General features: G+C 40.9%; 1 protein-coding gene across 15 annotated transcripts in view; it reads left to right on the forward strand.

Moving 5' to 3' along the window:
* Nucleotides 1–19948, forward strand: part of CELF2 (CUGBP Elav-like family member 2) — a 564102-nt gene that overhangs the window by 346712 nt on the left and 197442 nt on the right. The window contains exon 1 of one of the 15 annotated variants that reach the window (XM_048952254.1): nucleotides 15949–16054. The exons of the other annotated variants lie outside the window; for them this stretch is intronic. The gene's annotated coding sequence lies outside the window, so the exon portion shown is untranslated. Of the gene's footprint in view, nucleotides 1–15948; nucleotides 16055–19948 lie in introns of those variants that run through there. 15 annotated transcript variants of the gene reach the window in all.

Here is a 19948-nt window from a genome sequence, read left to right on the forward strand (position 1 = left end):
CTCAAATTGCCTGGGCACAACCCAGGCAAAAGGCTACTAAACACAACTACAAAAAGACCCCCAGGTCCTCAGGGCTCCATAAAACTAATCATAAAGAACTGAAATATAAAACAAGGAGAAATAGTTTTGTTTTATTGGTGTCTAACAATCTCCTCTTCCCTTTTGTGTCACCTTAAAATTGAGCGGTCCAGCAGCTTTACAATGAAATGATGTAGAAGTAGGTACTGGTTTTGCAGCATGTGGAATCCGTGAGTTCCAGACTAGGAGAAAAGGTTCAGGCAGTTCGAATTCATCCCCTTGGATGAATATCCTTCGGTGTATTGTTAGCATGCCAAGTGTATTGCAGTATGCCAAAACCCAGTGCAGTAGATTCAGTTTAATTTGCACTTTGTTTTTCTGCAAACTCTCCTATTTGTAAAGTCTTCCCCACCCCTACTAAAATGTCACGCGAAGCTGATACACTGCAAAATTCTGTTTGTGTGCCCTGCTGAGGAAGAGGGATTTTTACCCACGCTAAATGAGTGAAATTTTTCAGATTTCTTTTCTCTGTTCTAATTATCACAAGATGAATTTGTAGGCTCTGTAGCTGAAGCAAGCTGTGTTTTGTTTTTGAAGGGACAGTGAGTGTAACACAAGGTATGCTTTCATGACACAGCAGCATCAAATGTGTTTTGCCATGCATTGCTTTTTATATATATATTTAGCTATAGCTTTTCTTTAATATGTTTCTGTTAGCAAAATTCAATATCACCGCCTGTTTTGGAAGGGGTGGGAGTAGAGTTAATTTTGCTCTCCTGTTGTCTAGGAAACAGTGGTAGTACTTACTTCCCCTTTGTAAATAGATAGTGAATTCCACATTCAGGGAGCAATGAATAAGATAAAAAGCCGCAGATTAGAAACTTGAATTAGACACCATTTGAGAGAGCACAGATAAGTTGGTGCTCAGTGGAAACTTTCAGGTTGTACTGAAGTAAGAGTGGGGCTAAGATTGGTTTTTAAAGAAGGAGCTCAGGGTTTTAATGCTCTGGAAATTAGGCATTAATTCAGCGAAGCATTTAATGTATGCTCGTTTTCATGATAAAAGTGCCTCCACAACTAAGGGTGTTGTCCAGTTTGTACATTAAGTACTTTGCCTCTCATTACTCGGGGAATTCAGCTCTGTGCATTTAGTGTGCAAAAAGAGGGGAGGGAGAGAAACCAGCAACTGCAGTTTGGGTGCCTGCACTGCAAACAAGCCATCTATCTAACGCAGGGCTATAAATACTGATACTGGAGACAGAGTTAATGACTGGGAACAATGGATCAGGATTTTAAGAAGTGTTGACAGCTGATGTGATGGGCAGTAAATGACAAGTGCATTTTGGTGCAAAACTGAAATGCTTGGAATTATACATGGAATAAGGAACTTGGAATAAGGAACTAAAGCACAGAGCGAGAGCTGTATGCAATGCTGCACGTTTGACTGGAAATGTAGGTTATGTACTTGGTACTAATTCATGTCCCAGTGAGCAGAAAAAAATCTCTTCAATTCAGACGAGGCTTGGGCTGTAGATTTTTCTGACTAAAAAGCTCTGGATAATTCTTTTCTTATGTATTATTAATAGTTCTATTACATTAAATCTTAGGTGCTCAGAATGATCCTCTGGAGGTGTTCCTCCCTCCCCCTCTCTGCGTTGTTCCCAGCTGAAGTCTGTGCTCCCGGGTAGGTGAACCTGGGCTTTGAGAACAGGCAGGCAAAGGCCAATGAGAAACACAATCCACGGGACTAATTTCTGGTGAGCCTCTCAGCAGGTGTGTTTTCAGGAGGGATTTTAGCGTAGTCAAGGAGGTGCTGCCCTCCAAAAGGAACAGTTTGAAAAATTGCAGAGTCCTGGGAAATAAATGGTACAAGAAATGAGTGAGAAGAGAGGGAGTGATATAAAAAGGAACATTTTGGAAGTGATTAAGCATGAGGAAAGTGTTACGGAGTGAAGAATGGAAAGTTCTGAATGTGTTTGAGGGTGCAAAAAAGGGTGCTGTCAGAAGCTAATGTAGATGAGAAAATAAATCTCCTGTTGGGGTTTGCCATTGCTGTGTTGTGATTAAAAAGGAACTCCTCTGAAACCCAAGACAAAAAAAAGAAAGTAGTGGAAGACCTTCTTGGCTGTTCTTTTGTTCTGCTGTTCACAAGCAGGCCCTTGTGAAAGTGGCCAGTACTGTACAAATACACATGCCATGCTTCTGACTAGCAAATTCCAGCTTCTCATGGGAGACATTTTGGAAAAATAAGTGCAAAATAAAGAAAATAAAAAAAAGGAGAATGCTCAAGAGGGTTTGTGATGGGTTTGCAGAATGGAAGTAGGATGCAGGCTCCCAGGTTGGAAGAAGTTTGTGAAATGGCAGTCAATTAAAATGATAAGTGATAGGGGACTGACAGCCTGCATGTTTTCAAATGATCGAGCTATTGCTTGGAGTGCAGTGGTGAGCTGCAGCATTTATTTGGATGTCCTCCTATAGTAGTTGTTATCCACCTCTTCCCTATCTGTAGAGCAGGGAGAGCCCTAATGACTGCAAATATAATGATGCCTTCAGGGATGCTTAAGGAGGAACATGGCTCCTATAGCAAGGTGCAGCCTGCTTCCCTTCATCTCCTCTGTTTCGGTGGTGTGCAGAGCAGCTGAGGACATGCCTCAGAGGGGCTGTCAGCCTCCCCAGCACACACATTTCCCTGAACTTTCCAGAGCTGATAGACAAATAGCAGTTGCTTCTGGGCACAGGGAGGGAGCTCCACCACCTGGGGTTGGGCCAGCAGCCATTTGGCCTCCACTGTAGAAAAAACAGAAATGTGTGTAACCCTTCAGCACCAGGTGGGCATTTCCCTGCAGGATCATGGAGCAGGTCTTCTGCAGGAGGCATCCATGCCCATGACAAGCTTTCCCAATGCTGTTCTTGCATTGTTTCACTCTGATGTCAACTTTCTTGGGCTGCTGCAACCTCATGTTACTACCCCAGCCATTTTTCAGGGGAAAGCTGCTGATACACCCTGCACACACAAGTCCATCAGTGCAGCTTTCATTGGTGCTCTCAGATTGGACAGCACTGAACTCCTCTCCTGGGCAGAGCTGGGAAAGGCAAAGAGACAGGAAGGAGCTGGAGCTTGAGGAAAGTCACCCTGCAGCATCTGTGTTTCTGCCTCTCCCTTAGAGAAGCTCGCAGGGAAAAGACAAGCTTGATGGATGGTTGTATTTGCAAGAGGATGGAATGTGAAACAGGTCGTACCTGGCACTTAATAGGCATTGTTTTTGAAGTAAGGCTTCCGCATGGATGTACTTGCAGACTTTCTTCCTTTCTGCAACAGGTCATGCTAATAAAACAGGTAGGGTGGCAGAGACTGCAGAATGAGCTGCCCGCGTGCAAGGTGAATGCCAGTATTGCCATCCTTCTGCTGTTGCAGTTGAAATTGTGCTGTTCATTAGCAGAAGTGCCTTTCCCAGCCAAAATGCCAGTTCCTACAGTGGTATCAGCATTCACCCTGTGTAGTTTTCAGTTACGCTACAGCAGTGGGTTTCAATCTATGAGTCCCTAAATATCAGGTTTTTTGAGAGAGAATTAAATCAGGCGTTATCTGCCTTGACTCAAGCATCCTCAGAAATCTGAGGTTGCACCCTTGCATATTTGTTTCCTGTGGAGGGTAAGGGGGCACCAGGGGAGTTATGGGGACTATCCAACTCTTTGAGATGCAGATGTGAGATCAAACAAATGGCCCTGAGGTGTCTGCTTCTGTTCATTTATTATAGAGACCTATTATGGTGAGACTTATATAGTCTGTGACACTGGGACTTCAGACATCTGAGACAGGACAAGGTGGTGTGTGGAGATTTCTAATGCCATGAGTAGGCACCAGAAAAGAGAGGCAGTTTTAAAGTGTGCTGCTTTAATGAAAGGTTTCAAGGCAAACTAAAATTGAAGTCTCTGCATAAGGTGATCCATGAAGATGCTGGCTTTCAAAAGCTTAGAAGGAGATGAATGATTGTCTGCATACAAAAAGAGCAATGTATAAAAGTATCTTTAAAAAAAAAAAAAAAAGACTTTTAAAAAATCAAAAATCACAGTCAAAAAAAAAAAAAAGAAAAAGAAAAAGAAGATGAGCAGGGAAGGAACAGAGGGACTTCAGGATTTTCTTAGTTCTGTTTTGTTTTCATTCCAGTGGTCAAAGCTTCGTTCAGGACATCCCCATCCCCAGCCTTTAAGATGCCATCCCGTACAGTGGCTTATCTCACAGGGCTGAACTGTTTGTTGTGAGCATGCTAATTTCTGATGATAGTTCTGAAAGTGTGTTTTCTTTCCATGTTGATAGAGACTCTATTAGCCAATAAAAATAATTAAATGTATATTGTCTAGATGTGAACGGTGATTATGCCCTCTAGCTAGGAAAGAATGCTTTCTGATGAATAGAAACCTATATCCTCTATTAAAATAAGTAAATTCCTTTAATTTCTGCAAAAGTGGACTTATGAGGAATGGTATCTACCAAGCCCCCCAAAACTGGGCATCAAAGCCTTTTCCCAGAGTAATTTATAATATGCTTCTCTGTATTTTGCCAACTCTAACAAACTCTCCTTTCCTTTATGACTAGCATGACTGTAATTGGAAAGCTAAGTGACTTATAAATTATTAAGAAGTGGTGAATATACCTAATCTAAAGGAATATGGGCTCTTTCAACTTGTGCACCTGCTGTCTGGGTGGGCACAGTGCTGGATCATGACTTGCTCATGATTTGCTCACGATTCCCTATCAAAACTGGAAAAATCTGTCTGCCTTTTAGGGCAGCTCATTTTAAGTTAGTGTTGATGAGAGGTCATCACCCCAACTGCCAATTGCATTTGATTTATTCAAAAATTGGTAAAAGCAAAGGTAAGGATTTTGTAGCAGTGCTTAGCACTGACCTCTAAATCTGAGCGTGCTGAATGCTGGCTCATTTTCTTCCTGCAAAGGGATAAATCTGCACAGGGATGCAAAATTTGTTCTGAAATCATGGTAGGTTTTAGTTATATTAAACTTCTGAGTTGTCTTGCATCCCTCCCCAACACCCTTTCAGCCTGGAAAAATGACGTAATTCTGGGAAACAATCTGCCAATAGCCTCTTTCCTTCTAGCTGGGACTTCTGGGCAGCAGGGCGCCAGGGATGGAATGCTGCTGGGTGCATTTGTACCATGGGAGTTTGGTATCCTGAAATGCAGGACAGGATATTGATTTCCAAAATGGTACAGTTGCTCATGAATTTCATAGAATCATGGAAAGGCCTGGATTGAAAAGGACCACAATGATCATCCAATTCCAACCCCCTGCAGGGTTGGGGGGGGTTGGACCCTGCAGGGTCGCCAACCAGCAGTCCGGGCTGCCCAGAGCCACATCCAGCCTGGCCTTGGATGCCTCCAGAGATGGGGCATCCACAACCTCCTTGGGCAACCTGTTCCAGTGTGTCACCACTCTCTGTGTGGAGAAACTTCCTTCTAATATCTACCCTAAACCTCACCTATCTTAGTTTAAAACTACTCCCCCTTGTCCTATTGCTATCTGCCCTCGTAAACAGTTGTTCTCCCTCCTGTTTATATGCTCCTTTCAAATACTGGAAGAAATTGTGGCATTGCCTCAGAAAGACTTCACGTGTGGATAGCAATTACAGGAACATCAGTTTCAAAGTGTGGATGAAAAGAATTTCATGATCATCCATTCACACATAGTCCTTGCCAATGTTCATATAAGAGTTTCTGTGGTGTTCTCACTTCCCTGGCACAGATAGCACCTGAAGCATTAGGGAAATTGAGGAGGAGCTGCTCTCTGTCCTGCTTTGGTTGTGTGTCGTTGTTGCTAGACAAACACAAAATCTTGGACTGGGATACTGGCAGAATAAAAGCAATGCGTATTTGATCACATTTAAAGGAGAGAGAAGGAGGGACCTTGTAAAAACCCTGTTCATCCACTAGAGAGCATATAGGCAGTGCTTCTCCTTAGAGAAAATAAAAAATGTCAAGCTCTTACACAAAATAATGCAACACAATTAAAATGTTTACTGTAGTTCTACCGTTTGCTGTCATGTAAATGAACAGAATATGTAAGATCTGGAAGAAGGTTTTGCAAATAATATAATGTTCATGTTCCAAAGCCTCTTATCTCCTTGTGAGTGTTTAATATCTTCTTGTTCTTAAGCGCTTTCCTATTCTTCCCATGGAAATAGTAAATCATTGACAAAGTTCATGAGAAATCCAGGAGTGGACTTGAGAAGGTGCAGAACAGATCTTTGCAAGGGCGGTTCATGGCTTTTAGAGGATTGGTGTTTTGATTTGAGCTGGTGTGGTTGGAAAGAAGCTCCTGAAAACAACCTGGTGTGAGTGCTTACTGCAGATGATCAGTGCAAGAAGCTGATGCTGAGAAGGTGATGTCCTTTGAAGTCCAATGATATTAATGTTGATTTGTAAATATTTCATTAGCTGTTACTCTTCTGTAGTGATTTTAGCGCCTGAGTTATGCAGCACAGTTTTTCTCCCTGATCTGATTTCAGTTTTTATCCTCTAAACTGCTTTGTTTGTATGTAATACATATATGTAACTTTAAATACAGACTTAGGGTTTTGCATGCATTAAATGCATGGTGGTAGACCCTACCAATTAATTCAACTTCTTTCCCCCCTTCCCCCCCCCCCTCCCCCCCCGAGGTATCAAATTTACTTTTTCCTGAAGCAATAGTACTGTTTGTTAATCCAGTGCATGTTGTAGGCAGTTTCTTCCAGTGGAATAACCTGCTGACTTTCTCTGTTGCCCTACTTAACTTTATTCCAGTTAAAGATCACTTCGCTTACTCTTGTAACCTGTCGTGAGAGCCGTGAGAGCTAGGCATGAAAAATAGCATATACCAAGCAGGTAAATCTTGTGGCACATGCATTTTCCTCTGTTTGTGTCTTATTTTTTGAGTGGTAAAATCTTCCATAGCAAGTTTGGTACGTTCTTATAGATCAGCATGGGTTAGGTGCAACACAGGAGTAGGTTCAGTCCATGGCCTTTCCTATTTATATGGTAAAATGTTTTTGGTTTTGTTTTTGTTTTTTCTCCATGGACCACAAATCAGAGCAAATACTTTGGGTGGTATTTAGACTGTGACTGGATTTCTACTGAAAATAATGAATGGTCTGGTCAGAACTTTATTGATGTGGTTTGCCCTCAGCATCAAGCAAAAAAACTTTGCCTTTTGCAAGTGATCAATTGATCCACTTACATTATAACCTGGAGTTAGGAGCAGAATTGTTTGTTAATATCTCTCACTGCAATAAAATGACTGCTAAAGTCCATTACTTTTCTGGGGAAAAAAATGGGATGTATTTAATTTTAGCTGTTTCAGTAGTGTACTGGTGCATATATAAATCCCGATGAATTAAATCAAACAATTAGGATTGGAAATGAATAACACAAGGCATGTGCTCATTTCAGAGTTTTGCATTTTGTTTCTGATTGATTTTTCTAATATTTGCTAAGTGCATATATGCCAGTAAAAGCTCTGTATCTGCTGTATTCTTAAAATGTCGTGTTGACTTTGTGGGATGTAGCTCTGTTATTTGACAACATGTTCTGATTAAATTTCACTTCTCGGAAGAACTGCACCGTTAAAACAGCTGATGTAGAATTTAAGTATGTCTGTTCACTTTTCAAGTTTATTTGTTGTTTTTTTTCTGTTGTTGTTTGTTTTAAATTATACGTGATTCCTAGCACTGCACAGTCAGTTTACATTTCAGACAAGGATATTTTTCCCCTTTGAATGACAGCAAGCATTTTGTCTGTGTATATACAAGTGAAAATGTGAAGATATTTGCCTTGTAGTTGTTTTGTTGTTGTTGTTGTTGCTTTAATTGATATTTGGATGATATAAAGCAAGCGTACAACAATAAAGTAGACCAGCTTTCCCAGCTGGATGTCATATTTTACAAAGTGTGTAACCAGAGAAACTGTGAATTATGTAAACTGCTAAATAGGATTCTGGGTGTAACATATTACCAGGCTGACTGGAAGATAGCGCAGATCACTTGCACTTTCTGAAACAGCGTTACTCTGGCTGTTTCTCAGAAGTGCTAAACTTTGCTACTGAGGGGAAAAAGAATACAGTGAGTGTCATACTTCTGCTTTCCTATGTGAAGAAGTGGGAAGTTCAGGAAGGCTGAAAGCAAGTGATATGGAGTACAACTGAGCAGCTGGTTGCTGTGTGCCTGTTCTGCTGCCTGCAGGTAGAGACGGGGTGAGCGGCCTGGGGCTGCTGGCAGGCTCAGGTGCTGTTGTCCCAGGCTGGTGAAATAAACACTTGGTGAGTCACTTTGGGGTGGTGGTTTTGCTTTATGTGCTTGTGACATCACCAAAGAATACAATTTCACTGAAACAGGCATTTTAAATGCTATCCTTGATATGACATTTTTTGCTTTTTATGCTACATCTGTGTTTCCTGCTGTGCTGGCGGTGCTGTTGGATCATGTGCAGCACATTGTTTATTGACCACTCTCAGTGTGTTAGGTGCTGTGTGAAGGAACTTAATACAGTAGCATTCATGTTCTGTCAGAAGATTGTATCCATTGGAGGGTGTGCATCTTGGTTTAGTTTTGGAAGAAAGACTCTTGAAAGGATGAGATGTGGAGATAAGCTTTGCTCCTGTTGTAAATGTGTTGCCACACAGTGCATTAGGCGGCGCTTGCACAAAGCTCCCTGCTCAGAACAGATCTGTTGGATTCATAGTAGGTATGTGATCAGTGTTTGTGGAAGGTATGCATGTCAAAGAAACATTCATATCCATATGTTTTAGGTGTTTTTTGCTAAGATGAGACAAAACTGACTGCTAATGTGAGCTAGGCTTCCTAGTCAGAGGTATTTTATAATTCATGGCTACTGCATGGGTGAAGGGCAGTCCCAGAAGACAGCATGTAGTGGGACAGGGTGGGTTGAAGTATGTTAAACTTCCCAGGTTTTACCATGGGTGTTTTTCCCTTCCAGAAGGCTTGATGTACCAGGCCCAATGCCTCCTTCTTTGCAAAACCCCATGGCTTTCCTTCCCCATCACTGTTTCTCCTTGCTTTGTGATTAGGACCCAGGCCTCAGCGAAGTGATTATGAAGAGACAGCAGAACAAGTTCTGGGACGGATCTCTGTGCTGTCTCTGGCCCTGGAGGTGGGGGACAGGCTGGGGGATGACAGACAGGCTTCTCTGTCTGTAGGCAGTCCAATTTGCCTGACTCTTCATTAATTGGAGAGGACACGAGCTGGTTACAATACATTCATGATTCTTTCTGTCTCTTGGGCTTTGGTTCTCTTACATTTTTTGAGTCTCTTTCAAAGTTGGTGATGCCAGGTGATGCAATGATGGCTCTCTGCTCATCAGACCTTTCTAGCATTTTCTTTCTAGGACATGGTTCTGTACACTACCATGTGTGTGGTAAGGAAGGTACAGAGAGTGACAGCCCTGCTCACACCTTAGAATCATAGGATCATCGAGGCTGGAAAAGACCATTAAGATCATCAAATACAATGATCCGCCTTGACCTCAGTGAGTGGCAAACCTCTTTTTCCCTATAAAGCAAGCCAAAGTTGCTTGCTCTTGCAACTAGCTAAAGGCACATTCTTTCAAAATCCCAATGGAAGAATAGGAAAATAGCCTGAAAGACTTGATGCATATCTCCAGAAAATTTTAGATTTCAGCCCATTAGTATTTTCCTGGTGAAAACCTTGTACAAAGCATGTCTTATGAGCTTACAGAGAAGGCCTGTTAGGTACTGTACATTGGGCACTGGTCTTGCCCACAAATGTAAGGTTTGATGAGGAAAAAGGAGAGTGCTTTTGCAGTGGTGAGTCATGCGAGTCTCATACTGCTGCAGGCCATGACCTTTGCATGGGAAACTCCATTACAGCATGGAGATCAAGCACCCCATGGTGTGGGTGTTTGTAGCTGTGTAGATATTCCAGTTTTAAGCTGTAAGGTCTGCATAGCTTGGTAAAAAAGACAAAAGAGCAGCTTCAGTTGGTGTTGGGAGGAGGTCTTCTTGCAGATCCTCTGCAGAATTTTGCATCAAAATCCTGGGAACCTGAAATCTTGTCTTCTCTTATCCTTCCTAGAAATCCTTTGCATTTGTTAGAAACACAACTTTTTTCCTATTAATACAGTTATCTTCATTTACAAGTCTATAATTTTCATTCCCATAAGAACCTAAATCTTGTTTTAATGTATGGAAAAACAACATAATAGCATTTAGGCACTGTGACCAAGTACTTGAAAATCCAGAAAGTTTGAAATTAGCATTGGAACTTGTATTCTTCTCTCAGTATTCAGGAAACATGGAGTACTAGTCATTGCACACCAGGAATTGCTAGGCAATGGCAAGCCATCAGGCTTACCAACTTTGTATTAAGAATACAATCAACCTGAATTTTCAGTTGCTTCCATGATTTTTGAGCTGTTAGATTCAAAGCATAGTATGAATGTAAGTATTTCTGTCTAGGGCTCATCATTTAAAACTTTTATCAGTGTGAAATTGTGTTTTCACATATTCACTTCACTGTAACATTATGGGCCTTTATTTAAAGACAAAAAATAATAAAAGTCTGAGAGGTTGGGTTTTTTTTTGCTTCTTTGCTTCCAGAATTTGGTCTGCATCAAAATTCAGCCTTCTCAGCTTTCCCAGATTTTCTTTCCCAGTCATGTTCTGCAGTTCAGTAACAGCTTTCCAAATTAGTTAACCTTTTGCCCTATAAGTATTCTTTGATGGAAATTTTTGTTGTTTGGCTTAGATTTCTGATTGTCAGCAAATGGAGGCTGATAATGAAACCCTGCTGCCAGCATGCAAGGGAGAGCATTAGAACCCCAACTGTACTCTGCACTGCTCCCACGTGTACCTGCCCCTATCGCGTACCATTACACTCAGTTTATCCAATGTAATGTGATCGTCATACGAAGTCAAACCAAGCTGTCGTGAGACCTTTCTTTTCTAGCTGCCACTTCAAGAATAACTCAGATGCAAAGCTTGCAAAGTGGAGCCAGCGCTCAGTGTGGGCACTCTGGATTTGCGTGGGACAAAAGTGGATTATTTTTGTTTTTTGTCCTCCTACTCTTCAGACTCTTGTTTTCTGTTTGTCTTTGCCTAATGTTAGCTATCTTGGTTATCTGAATACTGGAGGAAGGCAGCAGTGGCAGCCAGGCCTGCATGAGCATATCCTGTTGTCTGAATATTTCTTCATTGGCACGTGAATGCTCTGGGACACTGCCTGCAGCATCTCAGGCTTTCTTTTGGGGAAATCACAGGGGAAAGTTCTGAATTTCCTTGAAGTTAAATATTCAAATGCTAGGCAAGATATGCATGCTTTTTCCATTGTAAATCCCACTTTCCTCTTCATGAACTCTGGCATAGAACAGGTCTTGTCATTAATCTTTGTGTTTTATCAAGCTTACAGTGAGTTAAGCAAAGAAAAATATTCATAGGCCTTATAGAGTACAGTAAATTGCACCATTGTACTGCTATGTTCAGGTCATTAAAAATAATTTTGTACCTGTAAAAGTCTTTAATTTGATTGGGAAAACCTAAGATTTCTGTGAAATGCATAAAAACCTAAAAAAATGCATATTTGTTTATCTCAAGATCCACAAACCATTAGCATACTTGTTTCATGTTTTAAAATTTTAACTCTGAAAACTTGACAGCTTTCTGTTTTTCTGTTTAAGTAGAAGGTGAGGATTCCTTGTCCTCCAACTGTTTTATGTTCTTTCATTTTTGATTTAGATCTGTAGTTAATGTTTTGGATGCATCAAAAGCATGACTTGCAGTCAGAAGGCAAGAGTCCTTGTCAGCGTTTTAGTAAGTAGAGGTCAGAACAGAACATGAGAACTTAACTTACATATTCATAATTGCATACATTATCCCAAAAGAAGGTCTCCTATCCTACACTGTCCATTTACATGCTTAGTTAATAGCTTACTGGGCACCGTGAAGATGGCAGCTGTTTTGGTTTCAGACGAGAGTGTAAGTGTAATCTTTTGTGTGTAATAAGGGACATGGGTTTAATGCCTAAAGAAGGGATACCGACATTATTTATCTTTTGAAAAAGAAGAAATCCTAGAAATACTCCACCTATGCACGTACACTTGCCATAGACACAAACAGTCCTCCAAACACAGGTGCCATTTTATATTATCATCTGAAAAGAGATGAAAGAGTTGCAGAGAAGACAAAATTTCAGAGATGGAACAAAAAAAACTTGTCTGCTTCCTAATGGAAACTTTGGCTTTGCCATCCCTCTTCACTAGGATGGGGTTCAGCAAAATTGCTCTACCTTTGCCACCATATGCCTGCAGAGGTGATGAGCCCCTGCATGCTGCAGCACTTGCAAGCAGCCGAGCTGCACCAAACATGTTATCATCTACATAGATGATATGCAGTAGCTCTGGGGGGAGGGAAATCAGTCCAAGAAGCAGCGTGTACTGTGAAACACAGGGCCTACGCCAGACTCCTGTGGCCCCAGGAGAGCAAACAAAATGGGTCAAATGCAAATTCATACGAAACAAGAGGCAAGCACTGAACCGGGAGTGAGTGGAAGCCTAAGGAAGAAGTGTGGTGGAGCCCATCAGGACTGTGTCCTTGGGATGTTGGGCATCTCAAAGCTGCTGTCCTGGTCTTGTGGCTCCTTCCCCCACCAAAGGGAGCTGTGAGGTTTATGAATGCCTTGAATTGCAGCCAGGTAATTACCTTCAGGAAGTTTTCATTTTGTTAAATGTAATCCAGAGAGAGAGAGAAAAAAAAAAAGGGGAGGGGGGGAGAAGAAATTTAATAACATGATAAACAACCATTTCTATTTAGAAGCCTTATAAAGGAAGCTCTAAGTGTGATCTTCAGGGAAATATTTCATTTGTGTAAGTGTTAATCCTAGGAGGATACTTTCCCTTTGGAGGATATATACAATGTCCAAATAAGAGACCTGACACACTGCACTACCCAAAATTAGCTTTGAAGAGCATTGGCTTACTGTAATGGTGCTGCTTGCCAGATTATTGCCCGTGTCTTTTGAAGAATCAAAAAATAACATCTCTGCTGAAGAGGCTGTTTCCTCAAGTTTACTTTCAGATTTATTTTTTTACTTCTACTATTAATTTATTTCCTGCATTCTGTTAAAAGTGGTGTTTACAGGTCAGGGAGCATTAAAAAGGTTTCACTTGGAAAGCAAAGCAAAACAAACACACACCACAAACAACAGCAAACACCTCTCTGCCTTTGTTGATTGCATACTTTACCCAAGATTTACATTTTTCACATCTGCTGACTTGCCTTTAAAGTTTTGATCTTGCATGCTGAATTGGTACAGAAGACATTCTCCTGATCTGGAGTAGGAGATGGTAACATTTCTGATTTTTGTTTTCTCTCTTTTTTTTTTTTTTTTTTCCAGAAGAATACTAAAACAGCCTTTATTTTTATGATGCCACACTAGTGGCGAGTTTGACATTATCACATTAACTGCTGATGTATAAATGCAACACTAATGTATTAGAATTAAAACACTGTATAATGACCTTCCCTTGGTTCAGCCATTAAAAATACATTAATATGCTTTCTTGCAAGTTGGACCTAATGCAATTTATTCATCAGTAACTGTTTTGTGGGGTTTTTTGTTGTTGTTGTTGTTGTTGTTTTATTTATGAATATCTTTATTTTCTGGAAAATTATTCTGACTTTGTCTTTTGCAAAATAAAAGCCATCGACATATCAGGCCCACTTACCTTTATTTTATTTAGAAGAGCAGTAGCCAGAATAAGGAAATGGAGTCTCCCTTGTTCTAGTGCGCATTCATTTGCTCTTGTTGGCCAGCTTTCTCCAGTGTTGTGTGGTTCAACATACCCATTTGTAAAATTAGTATATTACCCATCTCAGATGCAAATTGAGCCTTAATTAACAGATGTTTGTAACTGCTTTCACATCCTCCTAAGAATCCCACTACGTGAGTGCGAAGCAGTTGTTGCTGGGAGATGAGAACACTGAGGGAAAGGCTTTGCTGGAGGTGGGGAGAGGGTTTTCTGGTGGTTTTTCTGGTCTGTTACTTCACGTCTTCCCTTCTCCGCCTCCCATGCACCAAGGTTTTAAAGCCTTAAAAAGCAAGCTCAGAGTTGAACAAAAGGACTGCTGGTACAGCAATAGGCATGTCGCAGCATACTTGAAGATAGCAGCTGTCAGGACACAGGAGCTGAAAATGCAACCATGTATGCAGGCTACGGGGGAAAGCTTGGCCTTGAGCGTTTTGCTTTCACTTTGCTACTGGTAACCCTTTGTGTGCTGCAAATGGTTTTTAAAGTTGGGGGAGCACAAAGTCAGGGAGTATTTCTGGAAATAAATAAAGCAACTGGTAATAGCTGTATGGATGTGAATAACAGTTGTGAAGTATGAGAAGCTCTGCATTTCGGCAGCTTGGTTGTTATCTGATCGTGAGCTTCCTCAGATGGGAGCTGCTGCCGACCCAATTTTAATCAGTTGCAATTTTGCCTTTACATCTAAATTATAATAACTTGGATTGAACAGGAAATGAAATGTCTGCTCAGAAGTGTTTCTGTGAAGCAGTAAATTTCTTGCTTTAGTTTCATGGAGCATCTTCAGTCTGACACTCCTCATTTTACCCAGATGTTACAGGGGCTGTAACTCAAATGTATTTTACGTCAGTCCCCTGATTGTGAAGTTAAATGAAAAGTCCACAAACCATATAAGAATGTCTTCCCAAAGCCCTCTATCTTTAAAACATGCAAGTACAATCATTATACAGGAGTCTGGAGCTAGAGTGTAAACTTTTTTTTCCACTGTCTCAAATCCACCTTCTTTTGGGAGCAACCACAACTCACCCTTGCTGATGGCTGCTCAGTGGGAAGGAGTGAGAGGAGCTGGTGTATCAGTTACTGCAAATAAGCAGGCGTATATTTGGCACATCTCAACACAGCCCAATATACCTCACGGCTGTGCTGAGCTTCGTTAGAAAGATGGGGCTTGATTTGTGGCTAAAATCTGATCTGCAACCCGAAATACCTCTCCTCAGCAAGCTGTTGCTCCCACACTTTCCACCTGTGTTAAATCCAGTTAAAATGCAAACAACTGTCTCCAATGTTCAGCTAACATCTGTTTGCATGCTTGTTGTCTGATACAAAGGCTAATTATCACAGATCCTTCTTCAGCGTTTTCTTCTGACTTCACCAATTGTCCACAGTCTTGATATCTGGGGCATAAATGCCAAGGCTGAAACGTGCATTCAATTAGAAGATGACTCTTGACTGACCTACATAACAGTTCATTCATGAGATAATGTGACCTGCAGTCATAGAGATAAAAGTCAGTTGATTGAGCTGGGCTGGCTGTGTATACTGCAAGCTCTCCAGTGATTGAGGAATCATCTAAAATTAGACTTACACTGTACGTTATCGAGAGCCTTTCAGATCTGAGTCTGTTTCGGTAATATTTCTTTTATGAGATGGGCGTATAATTTGTCACATTGTAATCTTTTAATGCTTAACTTCATTAGCGTGAAGTACTTGGGCATCAAATAAAATGAGCAATTAAGTGATTTATACTTAAGGTCTGCTCTCGGTTCAGGGCTTAGGTAGGCAGCCTCCCATGAAGAGGAGAGATCGAGCATTTACCAGTATTTACCACTTCCTTCCGAGAGCCACAAAATGGTGCTTTTGGTAGTTGAACCTCTTTGTGTGTTTATCCCAATTGGCTGCTGCCACAGCACAAGTTACTGTGCATATTTATACTAAAGGTTTTGATTGTCGTAAAATCTACAGGGCATTTTACCCAGTTTTTGCCTATTAGGTTTACAAAAGGGAGAGCTCGCTGCGGAAGTGAGTTCACCGGCAAGGAAATGGTTGAAGTGTAATGGTGAAGCGATGCTCTTGGTATTGCTAATAACCACAAAGGAAGCTCAGATAAAGGTTGTAGGTCTGACAGAAACCTTCCTGCGCACGCTCACAAAGTAAGACTGTTCAAGAGAGAGCACGGCTGTCTCTTCCAGACGCAAGGGACTGTAAGGTATTTCAATCCTTTTTTTATCCTATTCATTGTATTGTCTTAAAGATTAATTTACAGAATAATGCAAAATTATCTTTTGTCCTCCAGGGCATAAGTTCCTCTTTCTTTTTTTTGCCCTGTAAGTGTGCTAGGAGAAGCCTGTGCTCTGTCGCACGAGTCCCCAGTTCCCCTCAGATGAAGGCACTCCGGAGCTGACGGCGCATGTCACAAGGAGGAAGAGGGGACATTTTGTGTAGGAGACAGCTTGCTCTTACAGAGCTCTGTAAGCATAGATTTAAGGTTTTCTCTATTGTCTCCAGTGGTTTTCTTACCACTGTGCACATTGCGTGCCATTTTCTTTCCTTCTCGTCAGCGTGCTTTCATTTGGTTTTTAACTTCGTGCCAGTGCCATTCTGATCCTGTTTTGCAAAAGGTAAAACTAATCAAAAAGCACAGGAACTTGCTGTTGGTTCCTCCTTCAGGAGTGTTGGAGAGAGTGTTTTGTGAGTTTCTTTCTTTGTTTTCAATGTTCTTTGCTTTGAACTGTTAACAAAAAATAATGAAGTGGTTACCTGAATGAGAGTAAAAATCGGTTTAATTTAAATTTTCACTTTGTACATCCTTCAGGGCTTTTGCTTGGCCCAGTCTTCTTGTGCTGAATACATGTAATCTAGCTTTGACTAGCAAAGGAACCACTGGGTAAGCTAGCAGAAGAAAGTGTGAGAGAAGCTCGTGTTTTTGAGGCAGTTTTGGTGGTGTAGCCAGACCACTTGATGTAAGATGAGATCGAAAGTGCACAGAACCCAATTAGTGCCCATTTTCTGTTTTCTCTTGATTGGCTGCAGAGTCAGCGGTTTAATTAAGCAGAAATGGGGAAGTAGAGTTAATGTTCATTGTAACTAAAACCAAAACAGCTGTTTACCTTGCCGAAGCCTTGTGAGCTACCATCAATAAATCTTACCCCGAGGAACACTCTCCCTGTAAAACATGCCTTTCCTGCGATCCTCTGATATCATTTTACATACTCATTTTCACAACATTTCCTAATCAGATTAATTAACACATTAGGGTATAATTCTTATTGTCTACAGAAATTACTTCAATTAAAACTATTAACATATTATCATAATTGTTATATTATTACATCTCGCTTTGTTACTACTCAAAAACTACTCTAGCAAACCCAAATGCTTGCAATTAGCATAAAATTGTCATATCTGCACTTCTTATCTTAAAGGAAAAGGTAATTGTAAACTTATTGAATAATCTGTATTTCTGTGCTGGAATTTCTGCAGTGAGAAGAGGTGAGGGGGCAGTGTTTATCCCACACGATGAGGCTAAAAAGATTTTGTCTTGATTGGGCTCTACCATATCCACCAGGAGTGTGAGCTCTGTGCAGGGACATAGGAAGGCACACAGAGGAGCACAAGGCAGCGATGGGTACAAAATGGCTATATTTATGCTGAAAATCAATGTATCTTTCTGAAGGAGGTCAGTTTTTGGAGTGGTTATCTTGTGCGAGGAGTGAAAGCAAGAGGTGTAGCTAGCTTTAATGTTGAGCTTTGGTACATGCAGTGTTCTTACAGGCCAGATGAAATAGGCTATCTGTCTAAAAGCAAAAGCCTACTGTTAACGTAATTAAAATGTTAACATTTCAGTCAAAGAATTATTATCAGTCCAGATTTACCTCTGAAAAGAAAGAATAGTGTTACACGTGTAGTAATAATAATAGGTTTAAAAACATTTTATACACGTCTGAGTTTCCACTTCTTTTTGTCATGTTTTGCTCATCTGCACTCCGTGGGCAGTAGCTTTAATTTTGGAGCTCAGGAACTGATACAGCATGGTCTGAGGCACCGAGGCCCACATTGGGAATGGTGTGTTGATGTCAGGGCTTCTTCCTCTGTGCTATAACAAGCATGATGCTGATGTTGATGCTTTCTTCTTCCTCAGCCTGGGCTCTACTTAGGCTGTTGTTTTTTTTTTTTTCTAACATGCTTTTACAGCTGTTTTCTTTGTTGGATTGTAACACTGCCTTACTCCTGAATGCGGTGTGTAACATTGCCTTACGTATTTTCTCTTTCTTATCCCTAAAACCGTGGGCTTGTTCAGCTGTTTGGGGGTGAATTTTTATCGCCGTCACTCTATACTCCATCTGATCCCATCCCATGCCTCAGCTCTTCTATGCTGCATTGCATGTCACCTTTCTGAGGCAGCTATACTATATCTGTGCTACTCTGTGCTGTGTGGTTATATGGCTTTGTAAATATTTCATCCTACACAGGCTAACTACTTGTTACTACTGTCTGTATCAAAATTGCACTGAAACCACACGAATATGTGAAGATAAGCAAAAGTAAAATAAATTAGGCACCAGCCACCTGGTCATTAGGAAAATTGCTGCTGCAGCTAAAGCAAAGCTCCAGGCTGGGCTGCACAAGTGTAGACAAGCCTGATCCCAAGGCTGTGCAGGCTCAGCACAAAGCCTGGGGCTATTTCTGGCAGTGGCAATACAGTATTTACTGGGCTACAGGGCTTGAACTTGATGAATGAGATCATTATTTGGGTTTACCCGTTTTTGGCCAGGGACCAAGCTTGGTGACACAGAATGTCCTTTTTGGTCTTAGGATCTTATCGACACCTTGAACTGCTGAAATAGAAAAGGAACACTTTACAGAGCTATTTTATATTGCCTTACCAGTAGTAGACAGGTTGAACAGAAAACAAGAAAGTTGATCTAACTGAGGTAGGTAATTGCTGCCATTCTTCTAAGCCATATGTATTCCATTTGTCTTCATGATATTGCTGTGAAAAAGCTGTTATCCTCCTTTGCAGATAGATGGTATTTATCTACAGTTGCCCTAGGATGCCACTGTAGTCAATGGAGAGACATTGCTGCCTTCATTTTAGTCCACCTGAAGTCTGAATTGCCATCTAAATTGATTATTTCTTTTCACAGGCTAAATAGGAAATCCTGGACACACAGATTTAATAAATCTGAGCCAAAGAGATTAGAGATTTGTCTATAGCAGATGAGTTTCAGAGCCTGTGCTTTCACAGCTGTTATGAGTAACTAGCTTAGCTTAAATTTGTTTCATGTATGTTCTATATAGGCAGCTGACTTAGTTTAGATTGTATAGTGTTATTATACCCCAAATGAGATGTGTCCACAGGAAGTCTATGGCTGAGACTAGAATTCAATACTTGTATTTCAGATGAGAAGATAATGCCCTAATCAGTTCTCATCCATATAATGTGATGTCAATGGCGCTACTAAATTCTTTTCAATTTGGCTATCACTCCAAACTGTTAAGCCATCTGCTGGTGGCAGCCGAAAAGATGACAATATAATAAATTACTAGAAAAAGTTAAGATGCCTAACATCTGCTCACCACCAAGCTCGACCATCTTCCCTGTATTGATGTTCTGTCATCTCATGACACAGTCAGAGAAGATGCCTGCTCTGAAGTTCTTGCACATTCAAATTAGTTACAGCTGGACCTGCTTTCCAGGCATCCATCTTTTTGTAAATTTCAGGACAAAATAGGGAATAACAATAGAAAAGAGTGAAGGTGGAGGGAGAAAAACAAAGAGTTTCTTAAAATATCCCAGAATGTTCCTGGCTCAGGTAGCAGTCTTTATCTACTCAGTCTTCATTATGATTGATGAAGAAATATCTAATGATGGCAAGCAGAATTTTGCAGGACAGAAATAGAAGCTGCTGCTTCTTTGGAGCTGCATGACTGTGTGTCCTGGAATTATGCTCTGCATAATATTGTAATCAAATAACTGTTTGCTTAGAGTAGTGTGGACTACGCCAGTTAGTGCAAACAATGCAAACGTAGTTTAGGTGAGATTATGCAGCTCTGAAGGTGCTGGTCGGCAGGCACTGTTGAGAAAATATACACATAATGT

Source organism: Lagopus muta, chromosome 1 (assembly GCF_023343835.1).
Source record: "Lagopus muta isolate bLagMut1 chromosome 1, bLagMut1 primary, whole genome shotgun sequence".
NCBI classification, from domain to species: domain Eukaryota; kingdom Metazoa; phylum Chordata; class Aves; order Galliformes; family Phasianidae; genus Lagopus; species Lagopus muta.